A 17,430-nucleotide genomic window follows, 5' to 3' on the forward strand; every position below is an offset into this window, starting at 1 on the left:
CTAGAAATCTTATTGTAAAATAATTTCATATAAATATATAATGTCGGATATTTACTTGACAATTGTATTAGAGGGTGACAAAAAAAGTTATTAGTAAAACATTTTAAGTTAAACTTTCACATTTTTACTTTGGAAGAGATTTTTAAATCAGCACATATTAAATATGACTTTTAACGAAATAGTAGTCACAGTAGACAATTGGAAGAGTCAATTTAAGTGACGAGGCGTGACCGTTATAGAACGTGTAAACTTGTTCAATTTTATTAAAATTAATAAAAATAATATATAGATAATAGAATTACTTTATTCAATTTTAAACATATCATTTAAAATTTAAAAATACAGAAAACATGTTATGAATCTTCGCGCTAGTCTACAGTAGTTACCGCCTACTCTACCACTTTTTTTTTATTAAAATTTAAACAATTTTACTTATCATATAATAAATGTTAAAGTTTCTCTAGTATTATTCGAACTGAAATCATTCTCCATTTTTAGTATTTGGTTCTTCTTCTTAAAGTGCCCTCTCCTCAATGGAGGTTGGCTACTACAATTTTAAAATCTTCTCTATCTTCAGCTGTTCTTATTAGCTGTTCAAAATTTAGCCCTGTCCATTGTCGGATGTTTCTGAGCCACGATAGTCTTTTCCTTCCTAGGCCTCTCTTTCCCTCGATTTTTCCTTTCACTATAAGTTGGGCATATTGGTACTTATTATTTCTCAGTATGTGGCCTAGGTATGATGTTTTTCTAACTTTTACTGTGTTAAAAAGTTCTCTTTCCTTGCCTATTCTATGCAGCACTTCTTCGTTTGAGGTATGCGATGTCCATGAAATTTTGAGCATTCTCCGGTAGATCCACATTTCAAAGGCCTCCAATTTATTTACGGTTGATGTTTTTAGGGTCCACGTTTCAACTGCATATAGAAGAGTCGACCAGACGTAGCATTTTGATAAACGTAGTCGAATTTCGAGTTTTATTCGAGAATCACAAAGCAGTTTTTTTATTTTTTCGAAATATTTTCTGGCCTGTTCTATTCTCGATCTTATTTCTAGATCAGGATTTAGGCTGCTATCGATCCAACATCCCAGGTACTTAAATCTATTGACCTGTTCTAAAATGTGCCCATTTATTGTGCAAGGTTGAGGTACGTTTTGATTTTTTCGGATTGACATCACTTTGGTTTTTTTAATGTTTATTTTCATACCAAATTGCTCACAGGTTGAGTTGGTCTTGTCGATGAGTCGTTGTAGACCTACGTTGGAATCCGCAATTAACACTGTATCATCGGCGTATCTGATACTGTTGATATTTACGCCATTCACCTTGACTCCATCCTTGGAATCCTCCAATGCTTCTTTAAATAGAAACTCGGAGTAAAGATTAAACAGCAGAGGCGACAGAACACATCCTTGTCTAACTCCCCTCCTAATTTCTACTTCTGCGGATGTGGAACCTTCGATCCTAACTCTGGCGTTTTGGTTCCAGTACAAGTTTTTTAAGATATTGATGTCTTTTCCATCTAAACCGACTTCTTGCAAACGTTCTAATAGTAGGTCGTGTCTTACTCTATCAAATGCTTTTTCGAAGTCTATAAAGCATATAAATATATCTTTCTGTTGGTCGTAGCATTTTTGGGCGAGAACTAGTAAACTGAACAGGGCTTCTCTCGTTCCCATGCCGGCTCTGAATCCAAACTGATCGTCTCCGATGATTGTTTCGCACTTTCTATAGATACGATTATGTACTATTTTTAGTAGGACTTTTACTGCATGACTCATAAGGCTTATCAGACGGAACTCATTGCAGTGTTGTGGGTTTGGCTTTTTTGGTAGTGGGATGAATATTGACTCCAGCCAATCTTGGGGTATTTTACCTGTATCATAAATGCGATTGAATAAAAGGACAAATATTTCGATATTTTCTTCGCTGATTAATTTTAACGTTTCTGGGTATATTCCGTCTGGACCTGCGCTTTTATTTGTTTTAAGATGATTAATTGCATTTATGATTTCAGATTTCAGAATTGTTGGCCCTTCGTTGTTATTTTCCAATCTTGGTTCTTCTCGTATGTCGTGAAAAAGAATTTTAATATAGTTTTCCCATTCTTTCAGTTTGTCTTCCGTGTTCAGCATGGTGTGAAAAGTCGTTCTCTTGGTAGTCGATGTAAACTCTTTTACCTTTTTATGTAAATTAAAAAAATCGTGCCTTTGTTGTAGTTCTTCTATTTTCACGCATTTTGTTTCCAGCCATTTCTCTTTTGCTTCGGTTATTTTTTTTCGAATTATTCTATTTAGTCTTTTGTATTCTCCGTCCTTGTCATTTTTTTCTTTGGATTCTCTTCGTTTGTTCATTAATTGTAAAATCTCTTCTGTCATCCATTCCTGTTTGTTATTTCTAGGTGTTACTTTTAGATGTTTTTCCGTTACATTGTTCATTTGTTCTTTAATAGTTTTCCACAGAACGTTTATGTCATCGTACTCGCTAATTCTATTGTGGTCGATATTTCCTAAATTTTTGTTTAATTCTTTATTTACTGTCTGATATATGGTGTCGTTTTTCAATAATTAGATGTCTAATAGTTGGTGTTGAGGTTTTTGTTTCTTTATTAGTTTCCATCTTGCGCGAACTTTTGCAACAACAGGATTATGATCGGAATTGATGTCAGTTCCAGGATATGTTTTTGCACTGATGATTGCATTGTGATATCTTTTGTTGACCAATATGTAATCTATTTGGTTACGGATTACTCTGTTTTCATTGTGTTGTGGTGAAGTAGTATTTGGTAGTTTTCGTAAATTCTAATCTTTTTGCTGAATATTCCGTTCTACTGTTTTCCCTCTTCTTCAAATCGTTCCTGCCTTTTTTGTAGTTTTCTTTGAGTGTATCGCATATATAGTTAATTTCTTTTATCTATTACTTGCTTCTATTTTTCATCAAACCATCTTTATTTCATGTTTTTTCTAATTCCTAAAACTCTTTTATCAGTTTCCCAGGTTAACCTCTTAATCTTATATCATTCTTCTTATACTGTTTTTTTCCTTTGTTCTAGGTTTTTCTAGCTACATATTTCTGGATTTTTTTGGTTGTCCAGATTTAATTTTTCGGTGCTTGTTTTTCTCCTCTTTATTACTGCGGCATCTAAATTGTATTTGTAACAAGAAGTGGTACTAACTGCTCCCCTCCCAGCTCTCACATCCATTATGTTTGTTGTCAATCTGGTATATAATAAAATATTGTTTATCCGGTTAACTGTTTGACTATATAGTAAGAGCTGTTTGGCTTGGGACAAAAAGTCGAACTTACGATAATTCCTTACCAGAACGAAATGTATTAGTTAGTTCCCATTTTTACTTTTTGTATTATAGAGACAATGCTGACTTACTGTTCCTATGTATTCCTAATTATTATTCCTCTTAAATGATTATATGCGGCTTTTACAGGTTATTAAAATATTTCCTTGTCCTGTACGCCCTTTTCTTTGGTCTCACAGTGGACGTTTATAATTTTTATAAAAAAGGCTTTTAACCTAATTATTATTCTATAAATTATTCTTAACTAAACGTTGTTTCTTAATCTTATTTAATGGCTTAAAATCTAGTATACAGCATTTTATTTTCTTATTCACTGTATTTATAGAGAGGGGCGCTAAAATCTTCAAAAGACCTCCCAGTCCAAGACGCCGCCTTACTGACCTTAGTGCAGGATTCGTTCATCGTACTCCCGGCGATAGTTTCCAAGGTACTTTAAAATGCCCTTTCATCGTCGAGTCTACTCCGAACGCCTACCCGCTAAACCAGACCCTCCTTTCAACCAGCGATCCGAAAGGGGAATGGCCACTGTAAGGCCGGCATCAGTTCCGAAGCACTACGTTCATTCATTCATTTTCCATTCATCCACATTCACATCCATTCATCCACATTCATGTAGAAGACACTCATCGCTGCTAGTACGACATCACTCCCAGACGGGCATTTCCTCCTTCCCTATAGTCTGACTCACGGATTCTATCTCATACAGTCTGACCCACTTTTGTAGCTTTAACTTACAGCATCTGTCCCTTTTACCCTTGCCGTTAGTCTAGCTGTCTTTTTTCCTCTGCTTCTTTCTTGATCACTGCACGGATATAGTTGTGTACGCTAGTCCAATCTGCTTTATTTTTAATTATTCTTTCAATCATTTCTCTTACTGTAACAAAATTCCCACCTGTCTCTTTTTTCATTCTGTTCCTTTCTACTATCCATCTGTGCCAGTTTAACATCGTATGTGTCACAGTGTCCGAGTATCCACAATATAGGCATTCATCTGTGTCAGCCTTTTCGAAACTAGAGAGGTAGGCCCTTAAACACCCGTGTCCTGTCAGTACCTGCGTCAGAAAATAATCCAGTCGTTTGTGGCCACAGTCCACCCAATCTTTTATGTTCGGAATCAGCATTTTTGTCCACTGTGCCACATCCTTCTTGTTGTTCCATTCTTCTTGCCATCTTTCAATTGACCTTTCTCTTTCCTGTCTTCTGTCGACCATAGAAAGGTTTGGGCCTCTTCTCTCATAGAGCTCTTTTCTTTCCACCGCCAAAACATGCAACGTAACACATCTAGTGATGGTCCAAAAAGCTGCCGCAGACACAGTCCTTTAGGTGCATACCACTCACAACAGACTTGTTCTGTCCACTCGTGTCATGGGCCTCCTATAGGCCCCTAATTTTGGATTTGGGTCCCCCAATTTTCGGCATCGTCTCCCTCCCCCACCAATGCAGCCATACTATTCGCACAGCCTCCCGGGCCACCTCCCGCACGTACTAGGTACTTTACACGTTTCTTCATTGTAATTCAATATTTTGCCTATTTCTTTTTCCCTTCAGAATGATGGCTTCGGTTTTCTCTGCCGCAAGTTTCAGTCCGTGCTGCGTCATCCATTTCTTTACGACGCGGCCTGCGTTCTGAACCCAGTATTTAAGATCTGGCTCATCCCGGGCCACTACCAATATAGCGAGGTCATCCGCGAATGCGAAGGAGTTTGTACCCTCTCCGTATTCACAGTTCATAACGCCGTCATATGCCAGGTTCCATAGCTTCGGGCCCAAGACAGATCCCTGGGGGACCCCGGCTTTTACTGCCATATGATTTAGCTTCTTGTAGATTAGTATGTAAGTTTGTGTATCTTATCTACTAACCAGGCCATTTTGTTTGTTGAATTGCAATCATTTCGATTTTATATCTAGACAGCACATTTAAGTGGTGCATCCAAGAACCAGATTTATTCAAGTTTCTAAAATTCCATGATGCAATCTCGAATTTCATATTTTGTTACCTAAGTAGTCGCCGGTCAATCCATCCTATACTACGAGGTTCATCTGATAGTTCCGTAGCTTTCCAGGGATAAATCGTTGGCCCATTACTCAGCCTCAATTTAGGAAAATCATTACCACGTTATTATACAGGGTTGCTAGGTTACCGGGGTTACCTGTTTGGAGATTAGAGTCGAAATTAAGCAGGAGAGGCTTAGCGATACTAACAGAAAGCAGCCTCATATTTTGCGCATTTAAATCAATCTTGAAAAAATGTGATTATGCTCATAAAAACATGAAGACTGAGATGTCAAGACATGTTACATCCCAAGGAAAGTGTACATAAAGTTAGATCAAAAGTTAAAAATCGGGATGGTGTGGATCAGAATGCTGTGAACAATGGTGAAGCAGTTAGACCATTCAGTGGAATTAACGAATTGTAAGAAATTTACACGTGTTATATTTCATTTAAAATTATGTTATCCAAACCAAATACGGTGTACGTACACGTCCATGTGTCTATTGAAGAGGTATATTTCTTCTTTTAAAAATATTTATTTCATTTGACCACTAAAGTTAAATTATGAACTGATAAAATTTTAAATATTTTCTTAGAAAGCAAATTTAGAGAAGTTTGAAGATATATTTGGATTATACGTATCCAAATATATAACTGAGTCATCACAATTGGCAACAGCGAAGATAATATGAACGACTTTATAGTATACTAAATTACGACGCCCCTCTAAAATGGAATGCGAAGGAGGTGTCGAGCGTATCGTATGATTTAAATCCAAAACTGCATTTCAATTAGATCAAACAACTAATGAAATTTTATAGAGCCCCCTGCACGGATACATTCTTTGTGCATTACTATGCGTAGGGCAATATCTTGGGGTGATCAAAGACTGCACAGGATAATTTAAAATAATTCGATTACAATGAGAGTAAACTTTGTATAAACTTTTAATGCAATTATAGAGAGGGAGAGGCTTTTAATAATATACGGTATATACTTTTATATATTCCAAATTGTTTAATACTATGATTTTAAAAATTTTCATTTCATCGATTTTCGTAGAGAAAAGTTAAAAAATCTACAGACAACAAGGTGGACGCTGTCTGACAAATAGTTTTTTCAAAACCTTGGTTTTAATTTTTGCACCGATATTTTGGATTGCTCAGCACATTACAATATGTTATCCCATTTTAATTTAAAGAACACATTATTAAAATTTAAAAGTTATTCTCCAACTTGTACACCTTTGATTTTAATTTAAATATGACCGAAAATCTAAAAAAAAAACGGCTCCGAACATTGCTCTGCACACACTCTCTCGCTTTTGGGAACGAAGCAAGCAAGGAGAAGTGTTTTTTTTTCACTTTTGCTGTTTACTTCCAAAAATGCACTTTAATGATATAACATACAGTGGTTTGACCTACCAGAAGCCTCTTCCAGCAAGTCAGTTAGACAGAGGTTATGTCCTGCCAAAAGAACTCAATGATTTTTATATGAGCTCTCCATGTAGCAAGACTTAAAAGATTCCGGCAGTACGAAGACATTAATCAGTTGCTTGCACATCGGTTTTAAGGTAATCATTGAGGTTTTTTTCGAACATAATCATTTATTAAATCATGTAAAATCTATTTAAAAAATAAAAGGTACACTAGACGTCCGACAAAATGTTTCAGTTAAAAAAATATATGGAAATAAAATGAAAATTCAAACAAACGTAAAAGTGAGTAGACAAAATATTGCGGATAGTATGGAATGAACTTCATTTATAATGAATAGTTAACGCTTTTTTTTTTGATGGAATTTCATGTAAAATATATTACATCATAACACTGCTTTAATTTCACAATTTTCACAAATGATTTTTGTTGTTTATGATTAATTCGGTAACAAATTCCACATTTTCATTGTACTCTTTGTTTATAACTTTCGCTGCTCAATGCTTTTAATGTATGGTTAAGGCGATTTTCATTGGTTTAATGTATTAATGTAGGTCTTTCGTAATCGTAAGTTCTTTGAAAAAGATTCATGCGTGACCAAATATTTATAATAAAATATCTGACTATTTTTTACTAAAATGTCTGACTCCGCTTTGTACTGGTATACACTGTGTTAGTTTTCCATTTATCTTTACCCGTATTCGATTATATAAGTAGATATTTGTTTGTATAATATTGATTGCTATGTTTCTTATTTATAGTAGGTGATTTTCTGTGATTTGTCTTAGCACAAATACGGCATCTACACATAATTTTCCTGATCAGAATCCTTATTGTTCATCTAATAAAGTTGTTAGTTTATTGATTTTTGTATAAGTTTTGTCATCTCTAGGGTTATACTTTCTGCTCCGTGTTTTAAGTGAATTTAGGGCTATCTCTACTTCTTGAAAACCAATTTCTATTTCGTGTCTTAATTCAGGTACGTTATTGCGTTGATTATTATTTTCATTTCCTTAAACAGTTCCGTCAGGTATCTTTCCCATTCGTTTGCTGGTATGGTATTGTATTCCTTCAATTCTGCTATTTCTTTCCGTTGGTTTCTTATGAATCTCCATATTTTTTTTGTGTACCATAGAAGTCGCTTTTCATATTTTTTGTAAACTATTCCCAGTGTTCATTTTTTGTTCTTCTTACCAACTGATTTGTTTCATTTTGTATTCTTCTATAGATGTCTCTGATTCTGGAGTATTTGATGTTTTGTAATTTCTGTAGGCGTCTCGTTTCTCTTTACATTTCTCTTTTATTTATTTTCTAAACCATGGTGTGTTGTTGTTGTTCCTTTTGTTCAGTATGACTTTGCGTTTCCATAGAGCTTTTGTTGGTTCTTCTTCAATGTTGTTTTTAATTTTTCTCCTATCTTCTGTGCTCCTTTGATACATTTCTCTTATAGAGTCGTTCCACAGTGAGTCTACATTGAATTTTTCTTCGGTGATTTTCTGTAGAAAATGTTTTGGTGTTACTAGTCATGCCCACAACCGGTCCTAAGCCCGGATTAAAGAGGAGCGTTGATGAGCCAGGTTAGCATCTTACCTATTGTAAAAGAAAACAAGGCTCAAAAAACCGATATAAATAACAACAAAATACTCTCCGACCAATTTAATCCTGGCGATTTATTTATATAAATCCTTATGTAAAAATGTTTCATTTTTTTTGTTATTACGTTGTTTTGGCACGTTTGCCTGTATTGTGGTATTACATATCCCAATAAAAGTATGGATTTTTTTACATCTCCAACAAATTATCAACTAGTGTGATGGCATAAACAGTACCCCTGACATTATCAGGGCATTGTTCCTTCATTGTATTTAACGAATATTGCTTAGTAGCTGTTTTCACAATACCCAAAAAATACAGACCTTGTTTATGTTGTTCGATTGCCGTTTTCACTGAAAGAAACAAAGAATCCTCAGCAATTATACGGCCAGATTCATCCATAGTTCCGTTAAACGTAGCAGTAGTGGCAGTTCCTGTGCCTAATTCTTTTTTGCCATATGTTCTTTACCTTCACTCAGCAAGAGATTTTACGTTTGCAACCTACACCTTTATCATTTTAAAAAATTTACTTTTGGTACATTGCTTTTTGGTTGGATCTAAATTTTTATTTGTCGTTTCCAATATTTCTGATATATTTTATAAAGAAAAAAATCCAATTTTGTCATGCTCCAAACTTGTCTATTATAATTAAATTTGGTTTATAATTAGTGTGATTATATCGATCTATTCTTTTTTATTCCAAAAATGCCAAGTTGTATCTTCAGTAGCTACTTTGTTACTGTCAAAAACCTTGTTACCTTGGGTCACATGTTGTGTCGTATCAACGTCACTTGAAATTTTATCTTCATTATGGCTTAATTAAGACGAAAAAACTTCCTAATAAATTATGTCACACTCATCATATCCAGAACCAGAAGTATTTGGCACATCGTTGTTTGTCGATTTTCTTTACGAACGTCTATTTGTTTTCTTTTCCCTTTCTGATTTTCGAGAATATACGAAAACAGTTATTAATAAAGCTTATCCAATGAATTTTTAGAATCAGTTTACTTACCTTTATTCTTCTTTGACAAATTTAGTTTAATTGACATTTCACTGTTACCTATATTTTATAAAACAATTGCAGTGTCACCTAAAATGGACTTTATAACGCAATGGCGTGCTTCAGATTTAAATTTCAGTTCAAAAACAGCAAAACTCCACAAGTTTTTATCAAATAACGTGGCTCTGGCAAAAACGCGGTCACCGATCTTATAATTCATGTTTCCATTAAACTACTACGCTTACTATAAGTGGTCACGCCTATGATAGAGGCGTATCCCTGCTCTAAAATACATCAGCTGCCATAACTTCGTTAATACCGATGATAGAAAGTCGAGACTTGCGCATAAGATAGACAAAATTTTTTGGCGAACCCAATGATACTAATTTTGTCCTTAGGCAAGCATCATATATATTATAAACATACTTTTTTCATTAATAAAAGTTTTATAAAAACTATTTTTGATACACCTAATAAATATTTGATACACCCTGTGAGTCATAACTATTGGGACATAGACTAAGGACAGGTTATTTGGATCAAAATATGGCTATTGGGCCAAATATGCCTTAATAAAATGTTGCTGAGAAAAAAGATACAGGGTGTTAAAGTTAATTTTTGTTTTTCGTTTTTTGCTAGTAGTTTCCCTGTATATTTATAAATTGCTATCAAAATTGGCACAGAGGCATAATCTTAGACAAGAAATAGTATTTTATTTACAATTCCACTATCAAATACCAAACTAATAAACAAAGTTGCAACTAACGTAAGGTTTCCGTTTTGACGATAAATCAAAACTAAACACACTTTAACTTAAAAGAACTCACAAAAACTCAAACGAAATGTTCTACATGGTCTCCTCCGATTTCTATGCCTTTTCTAATTATTTTTATAAAGGATTTTCGGACGTTTAAAAAAATATTATTCTGTCCCCTTATAAGATTAGCTGCATTTTGAATGTATCTCTAAAGTTCGTCTCGTGTATTAATTTCATTGGCATAAACTAAGGACTTCATATGTCCCCAAAAATAAAAATCTAGCGGGTTGTACTCAGGACTTCTTGGTGGCCATTGAAAATCACTGCCTCTGCCAATCCATCGTTGAGGAAATACGTCATTAAGATGATTTCTAACAGCTAATGAAAAATGAGGTGGCGCTCCATCCTGCATAAACCACATTTTTCGCCTTACATCTAGTGACAGATCATCTAAAATATCACTAAGAGTATTTTCCAAAAAGAATAAATAAGAATCTCCATTTAAATTTGGAGGAAGAACATAAGGCCCTAGTAGTTGGTCGCCTATAATGCCACACCAAATATTCAATTTATGTCTATGCTGAAAATGTCTAGCTTTAATAGCATGCGGGTTTTCTTCTTCCCAATAATGACTATTTCGCCAATTAAAAACCCCTCGTCTGGTAAAAGTTGCTTCGTCGGTGAATATAATATTCGTAATAAAGTGTCTGACATTGCGATGTTTATTCAGAATACATTGGCAAAACTGTAACCATCGTGGAAGATCTGTTGGAAGTAAATTTTGAACAGGAGTAAAGTGATAAGGATGGAGGTTCTCTTTTTTTTAGAATTCTAACAATAGACGACTGACTTACTCCTGTTGCTGCTGATAGATGTCGTGAACTTATTTTAGGATTTTGATCTACTCGAAGCAAAAGTTCATCTTCTTGATTAGGTGTGATTTGTTTCGGTCGACCACCCCGATTTTTAGTGTAAAATGACCCAGTTTCACCTAAACTACGATATAATCTTGCAAGTTTTGTGATTTGGTTGCCTTCTGTTTGCGTATAACATTCCATACCTTCTGGCTGCCAAGCGACCGCAAAAGTTTTCTTGTGTGTATACGTAAATCATATCTCGCATTTCTTCATTAGTAAAATGATTGTGACGAGGCATTGCAATCAAAAAAAGTAATGATTCATTTAAAAAAATGCAACATTATACTACACTGTCACATCAAAAATAATTTACTCTGAACAAATGACATTTACCAACAACAATTATCTGACAGTCCAAAGCATACTTTTCATAAATGAAATAATATTTGAAATCCTTTTTTAAGACTCTAAGCAGTTCGACTGCGTTTTTATCGAAAACGGTTGAAATTATCATGTTTAAACAAGAATACCAATTTTACGTAAAAATGATGTTTACGTCATATTTTTTAATAAAAATTACTAAAAAGTTTCATCAGAAAAAGTTTAGACTTAATTTGATCATTAGGAATGATCCACGTGGCGCCCTTTATGACAAAACGTATAATTGTAAATAAAATACTATTTCTTGTCTAAGATTATGCCTCTGTGCCAATTTTGATAGCAGTTTATAAATATACAGGAAAACTATTAGCAAAAAACGAAAAACAAAAATTAACTTTAACACCCTGTATCTTTTTTCTCAGCAACATTTTATTAAGGCATATTTGGCCCAATAAGCAATTTTGGTCCAAATAACCTGTCCTTAGTCTATGTCCCAATAGTTATGACTCACCCTGTATTAAGAAAATTTAAAATAAAACACATACAGTGTCACTTTCATCTCATTTTACGTATATATCATTTCTCTTTAAATGATATTTTTCTTTCTTTTATTTCTTTTCTTTATGAAAAAAAAAAATAATATGTCTGAATTGTTCAATCTACAGCAACTAGAATTTTTTTGATTATCTTCAATTTATCTTGGAAATAATATGGCTAAATAACAAATATTCTAAAGTGATCTTGATGGCTATACAATTATCATCTGAAATTTAAAAAAATAAAGGCATTAAAAATGATCCTTCTATATTCTATTTTATTGCCTGGTTTACAGTGCAGTTTTCCAACCCGAGTTCATCTTGACAATAGTGAGGCGAACATATAGGGTGGCGAAATTGGTAAATTCGTAACGCTAACACCATTAGAAATACCGAGAGTAAGGCAAGGCATACAAGTAAGGCAAAGGCGGTGGTGGTAGAGCCCTGCAAATTGCAATAGCCTGCTGGATAAACGAACATCACAGTGCGTATCCCAGATTGAGTCATGCCGAAAATAAGCAGTAGCGGCTCGTCAATAAAAGAGGAGTTTGGAATTTACAAAGGAGTTATAAAATAAATTAATTTTGTTTATGAAGTCTGGGAAGAAATGCAGGCATCTAAGGGTTTTCAAATAAAAGTTGTATGAATAATTTATTATACGACTATCGATTATATTACAATATAAGATGTTTAGAAATTTTATTATTATACAAAAGAAATTATGTCAATTAAAAGTAGTGAATTATTTTGTATTGTATAATTTGTAAAATAAATTAATCACGACACTTTAGAACATAAGTTATGTCAAAGTAGTAATATTGTAATACTTACACAGTAAATATCCATTAAATAAATAAAGCTAGCAATGGTGTGTTCTTAGATTTATACACTACATACTGTTATAACAAACACTATTAATTTATTTTGTGATAATCAAATCCTATACGCTATTACTAAAACCATAATATCATATACAAGAAAAGCCGAATTCATGCAAAAATTGACGGAGAACTAGCTAAGTCAAAAGTATTATCGGCCAGGAAGAATCCTTCAGCCCACCTCTACATATTTAAAACCAACATCAAAGAATAACGATAAATTGCAAGTGCTAATAAAACAGTTTAATCATACAGCGAATATATATAACAAAATATCATCTTAAATATAACCAAAATCTATGTCAGAGATATGTCAGAAACTGACGTTCAAATTTATGATTATAAATAGCGAAATGACCGGTGTTGACGCATACAGGGGAAACACAACGGAACATGCACAACAACAGACGCTATGATACACATCACAGACATATGCAGAGAAGTTGCCTTTGGTCAAATTTGGGTATATCTCATTATGAAGAAGAATGTCATAAAATAAATTCATATTAAAATATATTGTCATTATTTTGAGCAAGTGCAAATTCGAAAATATCTTTATTTGGGAAAAGTTTATTTGATTGCACAATACAAACTTATATAAGGTTAAACAAGTAAAATATGGAAAATGGTTATTATATAACTATCCCTACATTTTAAATACTTTTGTGCTAGGTTTGAACCGCTAAGTGTTAAGACGGAAAGTATTCTTAAATTATAATAGAAACAATTCATATTAATATAAAGAAAAATATGTTTAATATTTAAATATCCACTGACTTAAGTTATATAATAACATCTTAGCTGAGCTTAAAAAGACACAAATATTTGGATATTTATAGGTATAAATGCAGAACATATTTAGTGGTAGTATTACTCTGTATTTTAAATTGGGGATAAATGGGTAGAAAGCGAAAACATGGAGTTGCTTCCAGTTCACTCCACTCGGCCTCTTCTACTCAAACTCGACTCTCACCTTCACGTTGGTGCCCCCTGTTAACCCAAGCAAACCAATTGAGATCCGGTATTCAACCCGGGTGAAAAGTTGGGTCGGGAACTGACGAGAGCGGGTGAAATGGTCCTCCGAAAAGGGGGTTGTGCTATGGGCTGGCGTTCCGTACATGTAAAAATTTGAAGCCACGAAACAGAAACTATTGCCTCGGAACAGGACGGATAGGAAATATAAACGACACTTGCAACGAAATAAGGACATTTACACAGGAACGTGGAATGTATTAAGTTGGCACAGACCTGGGATAGCGACGAGAGCCAATAGATAAGTACAAAAATATATTATGGATATAACAACAATACAGGAAATAAGATGGACATTAGCAGGAATTCTGGAAATGGAAGATACTATAGTCTTTTGTTTGGGTAGTGAGAATAGACATGAGTACCGATGAAAACACTAAAATCAGCAGTGATAGATTTCAAGCCAATAAACGAAGTGGTTCAATCTCACAGTATTCTCAATATATGCCCCAACATAAGATGCCGAAGAAGATAGAAAGAACGAATTTTATGAATTATTAGACCAACAGTAAAAAGCTACTTCAAAACATGACGTCGAAAAAGTGATGAGAGATTGCAATGCTAAACTAGGTAAGGAAGATTATTTCAGAGAAGTAATTGGTAAGCATAGCTTGCACGACACAACAAATGATAATGGACACCGGCTAACACATTTCACAATATCTAATAACATGATCGTTAAATCCACCCAATTCGAGAGAAAGGACATTTACAAGGTCACATAGGCTTCAAAATAATGGAAGAACGCGAAATCAAATAGATCATTTCCTTATTGACGCAAGACACTCTAGTAGCATTATTTATTCGCGAAGTATGAGAGAAGCTGACAGCGACAGCGATTACTTTCTGTTGAAATATAATTTAAAAACGCGATTATCAATACAGAAACTGGAACAACAAGAATAAAGAGAAATGTGGAACATAAAAGCCCTACAAATATCAATTAAAGAACTGGATTATCAAGTGGCAATAAGCAACATATTCCAATTGCTGGAAAACAAAGAGCATAATGTAGAGTTAGAACAAGCATGGCAGCACGTGGCATCAGTTATAGAACAAGCAGCCAAGGAAACCATTGGAAAAAAGAGGACTCGCCCAAAACTGAAATGGTTTAACAAAGCATACGAGGAAATTCTGGAAATAAAAATGAAAAAAAGATTGAAAATGCTACAAGACCCCACAGATGAGAACAAAGCAGATTTTAACAGAACAAGAGCACAAACAAGACTACTATTTAGAACTAAAAAGAGGAACTACCTAGAACAGCAAATCCGGGAAATGTATAGAAATGGCGGGAGGAATCAAATAAGGAAATTCTTTAGTGAAGTAAAGTCCGTCAGAAAAAGTGTTGAAGTAACACAGCCTATGAGAAATAAAGCAGTTGAACTTATAATGATAGAACGAAAATCGTCGAACGATGAAAGGAATACTTTTAAAATTTACTAAATATTGAAAGTGAGACGGAGGAAGCAGGTATTACGTTTCATTCTGCAGATATCAAAATAACAGCACCAACACTTCAGAAAGTAAAGAATGCAATCGCGTCTCTAAAAGACCATAAAGCACCATGGAATGCTAGCATAAATGGAGAGTTGTTAAAAAAAGGAGAAAACGTTTTACACCAAAAATTAGATGACATCATTCTAAGAGTATGGCAACAACAGAAAATGACTAAAGAATGGAATGAAAACGTTATAATTCCCATATGTAAGAAAGGAAACAAAGAACAATTCCGAAACTATAGAGGCATATCGCTTATTAGCACAACATATAAAGTGCTATCAATTATCTTGCTAAAGAGACTCACGCCATATTTGGAAGATATTCTAGGCGACTACCAATGCGGCTTTCATGCTGGAAGGTCAACTATAGATCAGATATTTACTACCATCCGACAAATACTAGAGAAAAACTGGGAATTCAACCGCGATGTGCACCAAATTTTCATAGATTTCGACCAAACATATGATTCCATAAAAATAAGGAAATTGTGGATAGCAACATTAGAAATGGGAATACCAAGAAAATTAGTTAAATTAACGCAAATGTGCGTGATAGACTCATATGCGCAAGTAAATATAGCAAGCAGAGGTCGATGCCATTTTGTATAAATTTGGGACTAAGGCAGGGGGACCCCTTGTCACCGTTGTTATTTAATTTTGCTTTAGAATATGCAAATCGACAGGAGAATTTGCTGATCAAGGATCAAAACTCTTGGCCTTTGCTGATGATATAGATGCAGTCACGCATTCTACAAAAGACGTGAGAGAGGGGTTTTCACAGCTCGAGGAGGAAACAGGTAGTTTGGGTCTCCAAATAAATGAAGAAAAGACGAAATACATGGTAGTAACCAAAAATTAGGCAAAACAAGACCAAGAGTTAGGCAGAACATCAGTATTAATGATCACAACTTCGAAGTAGTAAAGGAGTTTAAATACCTGGGGGCGATAATTACAGCAGACAACCACATAGAAAAAGAGGTCTTAGCAAGAATAGCTACGGAAAATAGAGCATTAAATATACTCCCTTTCAACATTATTAAGATCGAAGCTGCTAAAAGGAAAATCTAAATTAACACTGTACAAGTCGATTATTCGCCAATTATTACATATGGCAGTGAAACATGGACTCTTAACCAGCTGGAAATCAACAAGCTTCTAGTACTCGAAAGAAAAGTCTCAGAATAATATTTGGCTCTTAAAGAGATGAATTCACATGGGATTGGAGAAGACGCCGTAATGGTGAATTGGTGACTCTTTATGGAACTGAAAACATAGTTAGATATATCAAGGCAAACCGGGTAAGATGAGCAGGATACGTGGTACGATTAGAGGATGACAGAGTGTTAAAGACAGTGTTTTTTAAAAGACCAGATGGTAAAAGATTAGTAGGCCGACCGAAAAAAAGATGAGAGGATGGTGTTGAAGCTGATTTATCTAGAATTGCAGTACAACAATGGGCAATAGAAGCGCAAGATCGTAGAGGATGGAAGGCGATAGTGGATGCGGCGAAGACTCACCCCGAATTGTAAAGGCAGTGAAGAAGAAGAAGAAGATTACTGTGTATTAAAATAGTATTTCACAATGTTAGCGTAGGTTGCTAGTCAATAGTAAGTGTTGATACCTACGGGACGATATTGTTAACCAGCAGTAAACTAATTTACAGAAATAAATACAGTTTTGAGATGTAATAAATACAAATAACTAACAACCCTCAGCAACATCTATTTATATACCACATGACGAACCCTGCATAAGCAAGGAATTTGTCTGAAAAATAAAAATAAACTGGAAGTAGAGGCGAAAAAATGGACATGGAATATTAGATGTCGCGTCGTTCCGACGAAATCCCGAATAGACTGCAAGAAAAGACTGGTAAAAAGACACAGTGTCAAATAGTATGTTAGTACGAATCTAATTGATTTTTATGAAAACTTCATTTCGAATTGTTTTTATTTAATATCTAATTTTTTAACTATATTATCGAACATTGATCATTTTTATCTCTATTAGGTGTTATGAAAACTTAATTACATATTATTATCGATTTTCATGTCAAATTGTATTTATGCAGACCGGAATATTTTTTCAACAAATAAAACATGAAACCGCCATTCTACGAAAGAGTTAGGCAAACCGTTCATAGAAATTTCT

The sequence above is a fragment of the Diabrotica undecimpunctata genome, chromosome 6, assembly GCF_040954645.1.
Source record: "Diabrotica undecimpunctata isolate CICGRU chromosome 6, icDiaUnde3, whole genome shotgun sequence".
NCBI lineage: Eukaryota > Metazoa > Arthropoda > Insecta > Coleoptera > Chrysomelidae > Diabrotica > Diabrotica undecimpunctata.